Raw genomic sequence first — 17,730 nt, 5'->3', positions numbered from 1 at the left:
TCGGACACAAACATACACGGCAGCGAAACGCCCGTACACATACAGTAAAAATGAATAACTTGTAAATTTTTTAGAAAGTTCCCAAGAGTGAGATCAGCAGACCCAGAGCATAGGAAAGCTTCTTGTCAGGCCAGCTTACCTCAGGACGGCTGTGCTGGTTCCGTTCGCAGCAGTGAGACTCTGTTTCCCTGAAAACCCAGCCTCGGCCTCATCATCTTAACTGATTCTTACTAAACATATGGGTAACAGCCTGGATTTCCTTGACTGTGACCCAGTGTTTGCCTGTTGCTGAGGACAAGGGAGACCATGACCTTAAGTATTCGACCTTCCTGTCAAGTGTCTTCAGTTTACCCTGCTACTCGACCCCAGCCCACTCTGCACTTGGCTAAACAGGAAACTGTGTGGGCAACTGTTGGAATCCAGAGGGCACCCGCGACTCGGGAGTCTCCCTTGAGTCCTCTCACCTGGTCAACTCCTCAGGATGGACACCTTTTATGTTCCACCTGCCTCTTACCTAAGTAGTACTGGACCAGCAGGGGGAGCCTGGCTCTTCTAACAGATGTCCCAAGATGTCCACTTCTAGAACCTCCCAGTATCGAGAGTTCCTTCACTAACTGTCTCTGCAGAGGACTGGAATGAACACACACACACACACACACACACACACACACACACACACACACACACACACACACACACACACACACACGGCCACAGCACTCTCTGCTTTGGAGACCTACCTCTGGCACCCACTCCCACTGTCTGTGTGATAGAGACAGCTTCTTTTCTGTTAAATGGTAGTGCGGCTGAGGTGTGTGATTTGTAGAGTTCCCCCCAACTCCTACAAAAGGTTGGCAGTAGAGAATGCTATAGTCAAAGAAAGAGGCAAGTCCAGGACCAAAGCACTCAGCTACACTGGAGCTTCTGACTTTGAGGCGAGGCACTAGGTACTGGCCTATTCATCTGTGTAGACGCAGCAATAATACCAGGAAATCAAGGTCCTCCACTTCAGTTTCAAGTGCTGGGACTACAGGATGTACCACCGGATCTAAATATACTCACTCCTCCACCCCCGCCTCTGCCCTGGGACAAAGTCTCACTAGCTAGCCTGGAACTCATCATATAGACCAGGCTGGCCTCAAACTCATAGACCCACCTGCCTCTGCCTCCTGAGTGCTGGGATTAAAGGTGTGTGCCACCATACTTGATACTGTAAATATTCTTGATCAGCAAGAAGCAAGCTGGTAAGGACAGCTTCAGGACCTCCAATTATTTCCACATAGCCATTTCTCACTTCCTGGGGAGATGGCTTATTCTCTTCTTTGCTCCTATCTCATCCTGTCCAGCTTCCAGGGAGGTGCAGCTTCCAAGTGGGTCTTGCCTCCCCTGGACCTGAGCCCTGTGACATCCATTGGCCCCGGGTGCTGCCTCTGATATTTTCCCCCACTGAATTTTCTTCTGAGTCTGCTCTCTAGTTTTCCCATTGAGTCACAAACCCTGTTCCTGGTAATTGACTCTCCAACATTGTCCTTTGTAATCGACTCTCTTGGTCCTCTGTAGTTCTTTGTAGTAATCACAGTGTGATTAATTAACGCCCTGTACAATTGTGTGCTAATTATCTGCATTACCCACCACTGTCTTGTAAACTACATAAGGATGAGAACTCATTTCTTTCCTATTTCTTCCACACTTAGTACTTAATAAATATGTGTTGAAATAGTAGGAACTTCTAAGAGTATGTTCCAGAGGGCAGGGACTGTTTCTGTGTGGGGGTGGGAAGGCAAATGTGCAGAGGTGTGTATGCATGTTCATGTGTGAAAGCCAGAAATCAACCTCAGCTGGTGTCCTCAGGAACCATCTACCATCTCTCGTTGGCTGGGGAATTCACCAAATAGGCTAGACTAGTTGGTTGGTGAATGTGCTTCGGAATCTGCCTGCCCTTGCCTTCCCAGTGCTGAGCTAACAAGTGCATGCACTCACTATACCTGGCTTTTTATGAGTTCTAAGCTCAGTTCCAAATGCTTGCCCAGCAAATGCTTTACCAGTTGATCTGTCTCCCAAGCCCCAGGCTCTGATCTGTTTTCTTCATGGCCTGCAGAGAATGTAGCACTGAATGAACAGTACTAGTCATTTGCAGGATGAGTGAATGAGCGAACAAATGAATGAACCAGTTGCTGAATGAATGAATGAATGGACAGACAGATCACCCATCTCTTTTTCCCCTTTGCATCGTGTCTGAAGCTGATCTCTCGGTCCTGACCGGCCTTTCTGGCAGCTAGCCCCATAAGGAGGTAGGTGAGAGAAGCCAGATGCCATTCACGTTTGAGACAGTGTCTTGCTAAGGTACTCAAGCAGGCCTTGAACTTCTGATCTCTGGCCTCAGACTCTGGAGTGGCTGGGATTATAGGCCTGCACTGCTACCAAGTGAGTCCCAGGAAAGGCGCAAAGCTACACAGAGAAACCCTGTCTCGAAAAACCAAAAAAAAAAAAAAAAAGAAGAAGAAGGTAACCCTGTGGGTCCCAGTGTTATGAGCAGGCAGAAACCCTCTGGGCACACCTTGGATTAGAACACAGTGAGAGCAAGCTGCACATAAGCATTCCTGCAGTCACGTGTTTAATGTAAAGCCAACCTCCTGTCCATCAAACATCAGACCAGGAGTGCTGCTGGCCTTCATTCAGAAGTCATAGGGCTTTGCCAGACAGCTTTGATGACCAAGGCCTTTTAAAGACACCCTGGAAGATAGGAACTTCTCTTTGCTCTGGGCAGATCTCCCCAGAGCAAATAGTTAACCTTAGACTTGATGTGAGCACTCTCTTCAGAGTTGAAAGCTGCTTAAGAATAAAAGTCATGACATGTGATTGCTTGGAGGCCTCACTAAGAGTTTCAGACAGGAGCGTGGGGGGAGCTGTAATCCCCCTCCTTAGAGTCAGAATAGAGTCCCCAGGCCCTGTGGGACTCACAGGCACTGTAGGAGGGGGAGGGGTGCCCCTCTGCCTTTTGTCTGCATTTTCTTTTAATCAGCTTTAATAAAGGAAGAGGTTGACCAATGTCCACACTGGTCACTGTTGGGATTTCTGCTTTTTCGCTTGTTCTTCATATGTAAGCAGAGTGCTTGGCTTCTGACTTTGAGCCTGCCTCCTGGGGTCCTCACACATGCTCACCCAGTTTGCTCAGGCTGCAGGACAAGTAACTGGGGGTCCTAGTAGGAAAGGCAAGGCTGCCATGCTGCAAGCAGAATCAACCGGTGTGGAGCCCTACAGCGCCTGGAGCCCCTATGGTGAAGCTCATGTCACATGTTCATTCATTCAACAAATGTTTATTGAACAGTCACTAAGTACCACGCATGGGGGAAGATGCTGGGATCCGGAAGTGGATAGTGTAGTAGGAAAAATCCGAGCCACGAAGATGCGGACACACTGCCATGCTTTCATGGGAAAGAGACATAAATATGGACCCATGTCACAGCGGGTGAGAAGAGCCATGGGAAAGATAAACCGGAAAGGGAGAAGAGTGGTTGAACACTGGCCAGAGTTCTACTCTTCCTTTTAATCTTGTCCTTCTGTGCAAACAGGAAGCTCACGGACGCCCGGGGGCAGCGCTCTTGGCAGGCCCTGTATTCCTACATTTGACCTTAGCCAAAAGGCTGAGAAGTACTTAACTGTCTACCTGATGGTCCTCCTCCCGTGCACTCCAGTCCTCCCCGAGCCTGGGGACCAGCTGTGCTCTGCTCGGCTTTCTTCTCCTGGGCTTCTTGCAGAGTCAGCTCCTCACCAGCCTCTGTGCCCCCGGGTGTCCTGGTCTCAGTCATGTAGCCCTGCCACTCAGTGCTGGCCCAGCGCTTTCTCGAATTCAGTGACTCCACCATTACTAGACACTCGGACTTCCTTCATGGTATCTCTGAGGCTGGGCACCTGTAATGGGAACTACTTAACCCTGTGAAAGTGAATCAGACCCTTCAATCCTCAGTTTTCTGATCTATAAAATGGGTCTGGCAATGTGCCTGCCTCAAATGGCTGTGGTGTAACAGAAGTGGCTAGCAAAGCCTTGTGGGTGCAGAGTCAGTGGGCACAGTGGGCTTGTGAGGGCCTGAGCTGATGGCAGCAGTGAGGGTAGCATCCCCCTGGGGGGTGCACTCTGTTGTCTCTTCCATGCCCTTCATCAGCCCCTACCCCCAACCCTGACAAGCTGTCCCTCTCTGCTCCCTTTCATCATAGGGCTTAACTCCTTGGAATCTTTGCCTCTGGCCACTTAATGAGAAAATTCTTTGACTGATCTGTTCTCTCTCTCTCCTGTTCCTATTCTCACCAACCTCACCCCCTGAAAAGCAGCCTGTTCAAAGAGAAGGATGCCTCACTGTCAGTCAAGACTGGAGAAGGCTGAGTTCGGTAATGCCTGGCTTTCAGAGACACTGTTTTGTGCTCTCAGAGAACAAGTAGCCTTTGGAACTTCCACAAACCTTAGCACTTGGTGTCAGAGAAGTTGGGAGGTCAGTTCATCCAGGGCACTCCTCTGAACAGAATGTGTCAGCCCCTCTGTGACCAGTCCTGCTTCTGCTGGAACCAGAGCCCCACATTTTTCCCAGCATGGAAGTCTGGGAACCGACGGATGACACATGACAGGAAAAGCCTCGCCCTAATACCTGCCTCCTGTGCCTCCTGGACACTCAGACATGTGGGTCACTGTACTCTCTCTCCCACAGAAATTTTAGATCTAAAGTCTCATTAGGGCGGCTCAACTTCTGATAAAGCAGTAAGTTATGGACCCCAAAACTCACTGCTTTGATTTTTCACACGTCAAAGGAAACTTTTTTTTAATGTCCGAATGTCTTCAGGAATAGTATAAAGACTTGGTGACTGTCAGGTGCTTTGCAAAGTGCCAGGGGTTCGATCACTGTGCAGTGAGCAGTGATTCTTGTTTCCACTTTGGGCTGTGCTCGATCAAGCTCATCATGTCCAACTTATACCCAAGCTACCTGGGACCCATCCCACTGCATCGTCAGGATGTCTGCTGGTTCATCTTTCAGTCATAAGCACTTGGGGTCTGTCTTGTTCACCCACAGTTCTTAAAAGAGGGAAAGTCAGAAGTTGGTAGGCTCCCACTAAGATGAGATGGCTCACAACTGGAGGGCATGGAATCAGAGGGCCCTCCTGGGAAAGCAACATTCCAAGCAACCTTCCAATAGGCCAGCATCCCCCTAAACCTGCTCCGTACCATTTTCATCCTATTGTCCACTCAGAGCTTCTGGCCATCCTGCCTTTCCATAGAGCTGAAAGCTGGTGGTTTAATTTTTTTCACTGTATTACTTTATGTGCATGAGTGTTTTGTCTGCACTAGGTGCCTGCCTGGGGCCTAAGGCCAGAACAGGGCATTGGATTTCTTGGAACTGGAGTTACAAATAGTTGTGAGACCCCATGTGGGTGCTGGGAATTGAACTTGGGTCCTCTGGAAGAACAGCCAGTGCTCCTAACCACTGAGCATCTCTCTAGCCCTGCTGGTGGTTTAATTTTAAGACCTGGTCAACAGGAGACACCCAGGAGCTAAGGGCTTTCTGTAACTGACCTTGCTCTCTCCCTCAGTGGCCAAGTCAACAGTACCTGCAATGGCTTCCACTGACAAATGTGGGTGTGTTTCCGAGTGTGTGTGTGTGATGTTTGCACACATGTGTGTATGTGCAGAGGTCAGAAGAGGATGCAGGTGTCCTGCTCTGTCACTCTCCAGCTAATTCCTCTGAGACAGAGTCTCTCTAAGAAGCTGGAGCTGGACTGGTGGTCAGCAAGCCCCAGATCCTCCTGGCTCTGCCCCCCTCCCCAGTGACAGCTGGCTGGCCTTACAGATGCCAGTGGCCAGGCCCAGCTCTTCTTTAACCTGGGTTTTGGGAATTTGAACTCATGTTCCCATGGTTACACAGCGGACACTCTTATCCACAGAGCAGTCACTCTAGTCCAACGATTGTGAGCCAACAATACATTCCAGGGAACCCTTGGGGAAACCATTCCTTCTGATGAAATGCGTGACACATTCCATGCTGTACTGGCGCTCTCCCTCTCCACTCCTCCATGGGTTAAACAGAAAGGCAGGAAGCCTTTTTGAACTCTAAGGGCCTAGACTCACATCTCTCTCTCTAGAGACCCAGGAACTCAGTGGGAAAAGTAGGCACAAGTTTGAGCACAGCCCTGTCTATTGTTTGGAGTACGAATCTCTCCAAATACCTGTAGTTACAGGTGGGCATCAGATGTAGGTGCAAGGCTGTTTGTAGGGGGTGAGGATCAGGTCTAATGATCCCAGATCTGAAACTGTCAGCCATTGATTAAGGTACTCTAATGGAGGTAGAGATGCCGTGATGGGACCACCCACTTTAAAGAGCAATGCATTAAAGACAAGAAGGCGGAACTATAATGTTGTGCAGCCCGGCCAAAGCTGAGGAACACGGCACAGCACGAAAGCAGCCAGAGCGCCATGTCTGGTCTGTGATCTGGAATCTACGAAGATCAGCAACGCTGGAAGGAACGGGATCCCCCAGACTGAAGTCACGGAGATCAAACTTCCCCTCGTTCCTCTTTCCAGGGGGACCTTTAGGAAGATCCAGGGGCTCTTCTGTGGCTGGCAGGAAACCCTGAGGTCCTGGAGTGACTGGCAAAGATGAAGGCAGCGTGGGCATGTGTTGCTTATGTTTAAGTGGCAGAGTCGCAGCAGTGCTCAGCCGGCTCTCCTGTGTCCACAGGGCTACAAACACTCCCAGGAGACTGTTCCTCTCCTGTGAACAGGGCGAGAGACTGTCCCGCAGGGCCTATTCCTCAGGTTACTGTCTGAACAAGTCCTATGTTATCAGCCTCAAGGGAGGTCAAGAGGTCAATCCCTGCAACCCTGCAGGAGCTGCCAGGGTCTTTAAAAAGCATGTAAGCATCTTGCCTGGAGCAGCTCAGGGTCACACTTAGAGAGGGGGCTCCCAGCCTCAGATTTGGAGGTTGCCCTTGCAACCCTCAGAAATCCCCCAAGTGCCGCTCTGATCACAGGACACCCTGCCTTCCAGGCTTTCTGTGGAGTAACAAGTCGACTTTCACCCTGCCCTAGGCCAGGGGTGGGGCTGGGGGGACTCTTTGGGGTCTAGACTTCTGAAAGTAATCTGTGACTCAGTGAGGCTACTGAGTTAGGGGGACCGTGAAAGACTACTCAAAGGACAAGGACAAGTGTGTCCTTTAAAGCAGAGCCCAGCCAGTCAGTTTTCTAAATTCAAAAACAAAACACAGCCTGAGAGTGAAGGGACCTGATGCCACAAAAGGAGCTCAGTCATGGGCGTGAGGGTGCCAATCCCAGTCGCTGGGGCTGTGATAGCTGGTCTCGGTGAGGTGGGAGGCAGCAAGGGCCCTCAATGGAACAGGACGTTTCAGGGAAGAAACTGCGATGTGGCAAAGCCAACCTCATCACTTCATCACTCAGTCATTGCTGAAGCCTTGGCTGGCTATGAATCTGCTGGATGCCTGGACTCTCAAGAGGGAACACAAGCCATAACGGTACAGTTTGCACATTTTTAGCTCTCTCCAGAAGAATTTGATGTCTCTCTATCTTTGGGGAGTATTTTAGGCTCCTGTCTCTCACCTTGTGGGTGCCACACCCACGCTTGCCTCAAGACCAGAGGAGACAGATACTCTTAACTTCAAGTGAACAAGCATGCACAGGGTGAATGCCTGAACTGCGGAGAACAGGGGATCCAGTGGCTCTTTGCGCCTTCACGAATGCAAATGACGCCTGGGGACCCAAGCTTCCCAGGGAGTTATGGAGGGACCGGAGCTGCCGGGCTGGAAGGTGTCTCTCAGAGCGGGTGGTCTTAGTAGTGGCCTTGACCGTTGTGGCGGGAGGGAAGACAAAGTGTATGCCCGACACAGGGGACACGGGGTCTTCGCAGTGCTCGTGGGTATAGGGAAGCCGAGGCAAAAACCAAGGAGAGGACTCGGAGGTTGGCAGAGAGGCGGGGAGAAACCAACCAGGAAGTCTAAGACTACAGACGGGAGAGTTTGGGGTGTGGCGTATAGAAACTGGGGGCCCCATGAAGGTTTCTGAGCTGAGTGGGCTGATGGTGGGAGGGAACAGGGGGGCCCCGGGGAGACCAGGCTGGCGCAACAAGCTAGGTAGCAGAGAAGGAGGGCAGGGTGGTGGCAGCTGCCTTCCAAGATGAAGAGTCAGACTTAATGAAGTGTGTGGGAGGGATGGGGTTCAAGACATCCTCTGTGAGCCGCCCTTCCCCTCAAGATCATCGAGAAGACTGGGTATGGTGCCTCACGCCTGTGATCCTGACACTTGGGAGGTGGAGGCAGAAAGTTTGCCATGGGCTCCAAGGCAGCCTGGGCTAAGGGTCATATCCAGTCTCAAAAACAAAATAAAAACCAAACCACAAACCCCACAAAAACCAGCCAAACAACAATAAACAAATCTCCTGAAGGAAAGGGGAGTCTAACGAGTGCTTCTGTGGTCCTGCTCTCCAATGGCTGCAGGTTAAGGACAGCCGCCCCAGCAGGCCACAGGACACCTGGGCTCCTGGAGCCTCTCCTTACAGACACCTGTTCCGCACCCAGGAGACTACATTAACAAATCTGTGATTAGTCGCTTGACCCATGTAAGGAATGTGGCATAAACACCGTGTCCAAGGTCACAGCATTCCACCAGGTTCACCTTCCTGACAGCTCAAATCATCACTCACTATATCCACTCCTCCACCTTCAGCCTGCGATCTGCTGCAGGTCATGCAGGCCTTGCACAACTTCAGGGTGGGAGTATCTTGAACTCGGGTTACTTAAGAGCCTCAGTTTCCCCTTGCTTTCAAGCTGAGCTGTAGTAAAGGTCTCTTGAGATATTATAGATGAAGAACAGAAAAGGCCAGCCTTAGCTTCACAAAAGCTCATGGACGTCCTGGGCTACACGAGTCTTTGCCTCCTTTGAAAAAAGGGGGTGGGGAGAGGCTGAAGAGATGGCTCAGGGCTTCCAGAGGACACAGGTTCAATTCCCAGCACCCACATGGCAGCTCACAACTGTCTGTAACTCCAGTTCCAGGGGAACCCAGCATTCTTACACAGACACATACATGCAGACAAAACACCAATGCATATAAAAATAAAAATAAACACATTGTTTTTAAGAAAGGAAAAGGGGGTGGGGGTGGGGGCTGGAGCAATGGCTCAGCCCTGAAGAGCACCCGGTGCCCTTGCAGGAGACCAGGGGGTGGGTCCCAGCACCCACATCATCTCATAACTGCCAGTAAATCTAGCTCCAGGGGATGGCCTGGCGGCCTCTGAGGACATCTGCATGTACTTGGTGTACATTCATACACTCAGGCAGACACACAAACACATACAATAAATTAAGGGGGCGGGGAGGGAAAATTCTGAGAGGCAGAAACAGGAATCGCCATGTGAAAGTTTCATCCTTCCTACCCAGAATTGACAGTAAATGATGGGCTAACTAAAAATAAAACAAAAAAATTGTTTTTTAAGCAGACCAGCTTGAGGGTAGCTATCCAGCTACTACAGGAAGTGCTGTAACTGGGGTCTTTTCAGGACAGTGAAGCTCAGTGGTTGAGGCACATCCACAGCTGAAAGGAGGCCCGCTGCCATCCACAGTCAGCTTGGCGTGAGAATCCTTCTCTCCAGTTGATGGTTAAAGCCACTTGTAGGTCTGGATTTGGAAAGTTTCGCCAACGGAGGAGCACACACAGACCGAGGAGCACACGCAGACCGAGGAGCACACGCAGACCGAGGAGCACACGCAGACCGAGGAGCACACGCAGACCGGGGAGCACACACAGACCGGGGAGCACACGCAGACCGGGGAGCACACACAGACCGGGGAGCACACACAGACCGGGGAGCACACACAGACCGGGGAGCACACACAGACCGAGGAGCACACACAGACCGAGGAGCACGCGCAGACCGAGGAGCACTCGCAGACCGAGGAGCACACGCAGACCGGGGAGCACTCGCAGACCGGGGAGCACTCACAGACTGAGGAGCACGCACAGACCGAGGAGCACACGCAGACTGAGGAGCACACACAGACTGAGGAGCATGTGTAGACCAAGGAGCACACAGACCGAGGAGCACACACAGACCGGGGAGCACACACAGACTGAGGAGCACGTGTAGACCGAGGAGCACACAGACCGAGGAGCACACACAGACCGGGGAGCACTCACAGACCGAGGAGCACACACAGACCGAGGAGCACACACAGACCGGGGAGCACACACAGACCGGGGAGCACACACAGACCGGGGAGCACACACAGACCAGGGAGCACACACAAACAAGGGAGCATACACAAAGCAAAGGCCTGACCAGGAAATGTCCATCTCTTTGTTTACTGAAATCATTTTTTTGTTTTTGAGACAGGGTTTCACTGTGACACCCTGGCTGTCTTGGAACTCACTCTGTAGACCAGGGTGGCCTCGAACTCACAGGGATCCACCTGCCTTTGCCTGGGTTAAAAGTGCTGGGATTAAAGGCGTGCGCCACCACCGCTGGCTTGGAATGATTTTTATAACCCCTGAAGATATCTATTGGCCCATGCCTGGGCAAAAGCAGGTGGCCAATAAATATTTGAGAAGCTAGGGATGCCTATAATCCCATCTACTTGGGAGGCTGAGGCAGGAGGGCACTTTAACACAGAATTTTGGGGTTGGCCAGGCAACATAGTGAGCACTTGTCTCAAAAGGGAAGTGGTTCAATCGGCAGAGTGCTTCTCTGGCAGTCACACAGGCCCTGGGTTTGGTTCCTAGCAGCAAATAAACCAGGCGCTGTAGTGCACATCTGTAATTGAAAGCGCTGTGTGGGCAAAGGTAAAGGGATCAGGAGTTCCCAGTCACCCGCTCCACAGTGAGTTTGAGGGAAGACTGAGCTGCAAGAGACCCTGTCTTAAAGAAAAAATCAGCAGTAAGTAAAATGATAAATGAGTGAATGATTAAAGCTCAGAAAGGACGCTGGATATGGTGATATATATCACAGAGGCTTTGAAGTTTCCTCTGCAATGGTATGCTTTTTTTTTTTTTTTTTTTTTTGGTTTTTTCGAGACAGGGTTTCTCTGTGTAGTTTTGCGCCTTTCCTGGAGCTCACTTGGTAGCCCAGGCTGGCCTCGAACTCACAAAGATCCGCCTGCCTCTGCCTCCCAAGTGCTGGGATTAAAGGCGTGCGCCACCACGCCCGGCAATGGTATGCTTTTAAAATGTATTTTATCATTGCTGAATTCATAGCAGTGTTTTGACATTTTAAATTGTGTGTGTGTGTGTGTGTGTGCAGGTGCACATACATATGTGGGTGGAGGCCAGAGGTCAATCTTGGATGTCATTCCTTAGGTACCATTCACCTAGATTTTTTTTTTTTTCTTTTTAAATATTTATTTATTATGTAGACAGTGTTCTGCATGCATTTATGCCTACATGCCAGAAGAGGGCGCCAGATCTCACTATAGATGTTTGTGAGTCACCATGTGGGTGCTGGGAATTGAACCCAAGACCTCTGGAAGAACAGTCAGTACTCTTAACCTCTCAGCTATTTCTCCAGCCCAGAAAGGAGACCCCCCTTTCTCCCCCCCGCCCCCCGTCTGAGACAGGGTTTCTCTGTGTAGCCCTGGGATTAAAGGTGTGCACCAGCACCTTCCAGCCGCCCAGTTTTTTTGGCAGGGCCTAGAGCTTGCCAATCAGGCAAGGCTGTCCGGCCGGCCGTGACCCCTGGGATGTGCCTCTCTCCCCCCTGAGTGCCAGCTTTTTCTTTTTCTTTTCTTTTTTATGGGCTCTGAGGACCAAACTTGTATGGCCAGCATTTGAACTGACTGGACAATCTATCCTCCCCAGCCCTGAGAGTAAATTTTTTGACTCAGCCTATCATAGTGTGGTGGGAGAGGCTTCCGAAATGTCCTAACATCTGGATTGGTACCTCTGCATGGGAAGATTGGAACAATTGCCCCGACACTTACCCAGCCACCCCCAGAGGAACTGGACAGTGCTTCCTTGGCAGGGCTCCAGGGTGAGTCAAACTCTTCACGGTTGCTCTTTCTAATTCCAGGCAGTCAGAAAAAGCCCATGCCCTGCCCTCCAGAGTCAATTCACAAGTAATGCAGTGTTTATTACATATGTCATCCCTCACCCTCATCATCTGGCCCAGATTCTGTACTTTCCAGTAGAAACATTCTTTCATTGCTCAAGCCCAGATTGGTTTTTTTTTTTTTTTTTAAAGATTTATTTATTTATTCATGTATTTTATGTATATGAGGGCTGTCTTCATGTACACCAGAAGAAGGAATCTGATCCCATTACAGATGGTTGTGAGCCACCATGTGGTTGCTGGGAATTGAACTCAGGACCTCTGTAAGAGCAAGCAGTGCTCTTAACCGCTGAGCCATCTCTCCAGCCCCCAGATTGGTTTTTTTTAAAAAAAAAAAAAATCACAAATCCAAAGGGATCCAGAACTAACTCTTGGTTCTTGATCAATTGCCACAAGTTTTAGGGCTGGGTGAAGAACCAAATAATAGGTAAACACCTGCTTCAGAGAGCGCCAGTTTCACTGGAGTATGCCTTTCTGGTCAAATTTCCAGCAGAAATGAACAGTTAGTGTGGGGGTGTGGGGAACATGGAGTTTGACCTGCCAACAAAGCCAGTGCTTTTCCCAACCAGAAACACCCCCCCCTTCCTCTCTCTGGACTATAGGTCTGCACCACCACACCCGACTCTACGGAAACCCACCCTTCCTTCCTTCCTTCCTTCCTTCCTTCCTTCCTTCCTTCCTTCCTTCCTTCCTTCCTTCCTTCCTTCCTTCCTTCCTTCCTTCCTCCTTCCTCCCTCCCTCCCTCCCTCCCTCCCTCCCTCCCTCCCTCCCTCTTTCTTTCTTTCTTTCTTTCTTTCTTTCTTTCTTTCTTTCTTTCTTTCTTTCTTTCTTTCTTTCTTTCTTTTTTCTGAGACAGTTTCTCTGTGTAGCCCTGGCTGTTCTGGAACTCACTTTGTAGACCAGGCTGGTCTTGAACTCAGAGATCCGTCTGCCTCTGCCTCCTGAGCGCTGGGACCACTGCCTGGCTGCAAACCCTTTTCTTGATGCCCCCACTGCGCTCTTCTGCCTGATTGTTCTTAAACCAGACCCTGGGGAGCCATCAACCTTGCTTTCAAGACAAGGTCTCTCACTGGCCTAGAACTTGCCAACTGGGCTAGGCCAGCTTTCCAGGGAACTCTGGGGATCCACCTGTCTCTACCGCCTCAGTGCTGGGCATTTTCCCCCATGCCTGGCTTTGTCCCCCATGTTCCGGTAATCAAACTCAGGTCTTCATGCTTGTGCAGCAGCATTTTACTGACTGGGTATCTCCCCGGGCCTGCAGGAAGTCACCTGTTCTGATTCCAAATCTTTCATTTGGGTTTAGAAGGGAACTCACATTTACCACGGAATTCTCAGCCAGCAGGAATTCAAAGACTTCCTAAATTTATTGGATGCTGAATTTTCTCAGAAAGGCGTTTTGCTGTAGTCCCGGGAACTCAGGTGTTCTGCCACGAAACCACAGCCTCAACCCTTCCTCATGCAAGGATTTTTGAAACAGAGTCTATGCAGGGGGAGGCAGGAGCAGGCAGGGGGAGGAGGCAGGGGAGGCAGGGGAGGCAGGGGGAGGCAGGGGGAGGTGGAGGTGGGTTTTGGTGGGGGATGGTGAGACGGTCCAGTGAATAACAGTGCTTGCTGTCAATTCTATTTTGATTCCCAGAACTCACACAGTGAAAGAACTGACTCTTACAAGCTGACCTGTGACTTCCACGTGCACACACTGTGGCATGTGTACTTCCCTAGTAGTATGTCAAATTTTCTTTTAATTTAAAAAAGTTTATGGTAGACAGGTGTGATGATGCTTTGCTCTTTCATCCCAGCACTCAGGAGGCAGAAGAAGCAGGAGGATCTCTGAGTTCAAAGCCAGCTTGGTCTACAGGAGAGCCAGGGCCACACAGAGAAACTGTATTTCGAAAAACAAAAGAAACAAAACAGTTTATGATAGTAACTGGTGGACAAATACCAAATAGCTCATCTGCATTTAGAAAAGATAAATAAAAAGAAATCAAGCGGCATTTATTGGCTGTGAATTGGGACTATGCCAGGGACAGCCAATCAGAGGCGACTACCGTGTGGCTCCTCAGGTGAGATGGCACACACGAGCAATCCCAGCTGCTTGGGACACTGAGGCAGGATTGAAGAAGTTCAAGGCCAGTCTGGGCATCCTGTTTCAAAATGTAAAGGGGGCTGGGATGCTCTCTGGCAGAGTGCTTACCTAGCATGGGTGAAGGCCCTGGTTTTGAGCCCCAGTGCCAAACAACAAACAAATAAACAAGGCTGGCGCCTGCGTCTGAGAGCCACGGGCACAGGAGGGTGAAGCGTGGATGACGTCCACAAAATCGCAGCACAGTGGCAAGCACCACCACAGAGGGACGCTCATAATGGAATGGAATCGCTAAAAGTGGTGTGGATTTTGGAGGCTCTGGAGTGTCAGTTATTTTTACAGAGCCTCGGATGACAGTAAAGAACCTTCTGGAAGGACAAAGCCTAGGCAGGGTGATGGAAAAGAGGAGGAGCAGAGCAAACCACCCTTACAAGGACAAGAAGAGCCGAAGGGACCAACAAAGGTCAGTCAAGTGGGCTGACTGGAGCCTGCGGGAGCTAGGGTGTCAGCGGGGGAAGGGTCAGGTGCTGCCAGCCTGAGAAGGGGCAGGATCAGCACAGCTGAGGAAGACACTCTGCAGTGTTCCACACTGCTGGATAAGCCTGTGACCTTTGTGTCGTAGACTATTATTTTAAGGTGTGTTACTTTTGTTTATGCTGCATTTGTTTAACTCTGTGAAGCTGTGTTACTGTGCCTGTCTAAAAACACCTGATGGTCTAATAAAGAGCTGAATGGATGGGGTTGGGGATTTAGCTCAGTGGTAGAGTGCTTGCCTGGCAAGTACAAGGCCCTGGGTTCAGTCCTCAGCTCTGAAAACAAAAAAACAAAACAAAACAAAAAACCCCAAGAACTGAATGGCCAATAGCAAGGCAGGAGAATGGGGCTGGCAGGCAGAGAGAATATGTAGAAGGAGAAATCTGGAAGGAAAGAGAGAAAAAAGTAGCCAGAGAAAGATGAGGACTTCAGGGGCCAGTCACCCAGGAAGCCACAGAGGAAGAGTAAGATTTACAGAAGTAGAACAGGAAAAGCCCAGAGGCAAAAGACAGCCGGGTTAATTTAAAGTTAAGGAAAGCTGGCTAGAAACAAGCCAAGCTAAGTCTGAGCATTCGTAATTAAGAATAAGCCTCCTCCATGTGTGATTTATTTGGGAGCTGGGTGGCGGGTCCCTCAAAAGAGTAAAGAACTACTACCACCACCTTTGAACTCCTCTTTACACCAGCAGGCAGTGGGTTTACTATGGACACTCTGAGCCCTTGGCTGGAAGTCACTGGATGATAGGTGTCTCATACAGGCCTTGGGTGGCAATTGGGCTTGTGTGTGCGTACATTCGTGCACCTGAGAAGCCAGTGGTCAATGCTGTTCTCCAGGAGCTGCCCACCTTCTTTTCTTTTTCTTTCTTTCTCTCTCTCTTTCTTTCCTTTCTTTTTTTTTTTTTGTTTTGTGTAACAGCCCTGGCTGTCCTGGAACTCGCTTTGTAGACCAGGCTGGCCTCGAACTCAGAGATCTGCCTAAAGGCATACGCCATCATGCCTGCCTTTTTTAAAAAAAATATTTATTTTTATTTCATTTGAATTGGTGTTTTGCCTGCCTGTATGTCTGTATGAGGACATCCGATCCCAGGAGCTGGAGTTACAGACAGTTATGAGCTGCCATGTGGGTGCTGGGAATTGAACCTGGGTCCCTTGAAGAGCTAGTGCTCCTAACCACTGAGCCATCTCTCCAGCCCCTTGTTTTCTTTTTTTACGTGTGTGTGTGTGTGTGTGTGTGTGTGTGTGTGTGTGTGTGTGTGTGTGGTGTCACTGCACACAGGTCAGAGGACAACTGACAATTTGTAGGAATTGGTTAGGTCTCTCCTTCCACCATGAGGCTTGAACTCAAGTGCCTTTATCAGCTGAGCCATGTCCCTCTGGCTTCACCATCTCCTTGAGGCAGGCCCTGTCACTGGACTTTGCAGACTTCTAGGCTGGCTGGTCAGCAAGCCCTGAGTTCCTGCCTCTGCATGTCTGTGCTTGATTACAGGCTCGCCACCATGCCCAGCCTCTTCCCTTAGGTTCTGGGTCAAACCCGCCTCATGTTTTTCTAGAAAGCACTTCACTGACTTGGATGCCTCCCCAGCCCAGGGCCAGGGTACTAAGCTGTTTTCTTATTTTCTCCAAGTTAGTGTCCTGCCTTGCGAGGCTGTCACAAGGGTGGAGACCCAGGCCATGCAGGGTCTTTAGAACAGAGTGGGTCATTGTTGGTCCTGGCAAAAGGAGGGAGCTAGCGGTGCCTGAGTCCTGGAAATGAAGCTGAAAGGGAATGAGCTGCTGATGTCTGAAGTCTTACTTCTTGGATGGCAGAGTTCAGCAATTTAAGGAGGACCCATTGCCACTCGCTACCTCAGCCCCAGGAGGATAATTCAGCGTAGGCCACACTGCCATGGTGGAGCTTGGCTTCTGTACTCTGCTAAGCACGGATCACCTTTACAAATTTGACCTTTTTTATGTTTCATTTTGGTGCTGGCTGGGCAAGTGATCTACCACTGAATCGTCCCCACGTGCAAGAAAAAGGCTTAGTGGAAAGCTGCTTCCTTGAGGGAGACAGCCCCTCCCCAGCAGCGTCAGTTATCCTCTGCCGCTCCCTGGGCTGGCCTGGAAGGCATTTCTACCTCATTATCCAAATGCTACAGGAAGGGCTTGGAGCTGACTGGATTCAGCAACCTCAATGCTCTGGGGCCAAAGCAGTGATGGTGTTCAGTAGCCATAAAAAAACAAAACAAAAAACCCCAAGAGCCAGGCATGGTGGCACATATCTGTAAAGTCAGCATTCGGGAGCAAGTGGCTTTGAGAATTCAAAGCCAGCCCCAATCCTGAGGGACCGCCAGCCTGTTTAAAGACCCAGCACCCATCCATCATGGCTGGAGTGCCAGCGGTTGAGGGTCTTTTTTGTGAACCCTAATAAGTGAAATTTTATCACAGCATTGCTGACCCCAAATTAACAGGATGGGCAGTTCTGGAGGGAGCTTTTAGCTTCCATACATCAAGGTTAGTGCAATATTTGGCAGGCCAGGATCCTCTGGGGACTAACTACTATCTTATTAGGTTATAAATACATTTAATAGCTTTGGTACTGGCTTCTTATTTTGGAGTATTAAGGAAGAAAAAAAATAGAACTCATAATCACTTGAGCCTAAGTGAAAAGTGACTATTTTAAAACTGTACATTTACCTACAGTATTGCTTCTGAACGTACACGACAACCTCACCTCTGCTATGTGCTAGGCTCAGATGGCCCATCATCTGCTTGGAAGAAATTAATGGTGGTTCAAGAGTTGAAACTCAAATTCTTCCATTTTGACTCAAACTAGACCTACTAGTTCAAAGAAAGCCCAGAGGCTTCTCCCACCCCAGCACTGACCTCTGTGGTTTCTCAGGAAAGGGGTCAGCATGCCCATTTTCTTTCTTTTCTTTTTCTCTCTCTTTTTTTTAAAATTTTTTTATTTTTATTTTTATTTTTTTGAGAGGTGGCAGCGCCACCACTGTCCAGCTTGCCCACTTTCATTTACTCAACTTCAAACAGACT

The sequence above is a fragment of the Peromyscus maniculatus genome, chromosome 4 (assembly GCF_049852395.1).
Source record: "Peromyscus maniculatus bairdii isolate BWxNUB_F1_BW_parent chromosome 4, HU_Pman_BW_mat_3.1, whole genome shotgun sequence".
Taxonomy (NCBI): Eukaryota; Metazoa; Chordata; class Mammalia; order Rodentia; family Cricetidae; genus Peromyscus; species Peromyscus maniculatus.
The sequence above is the reverse complement of the archived record's forward strand: the minus strand, read 5'-3'. Positions refer to the sequence as shown.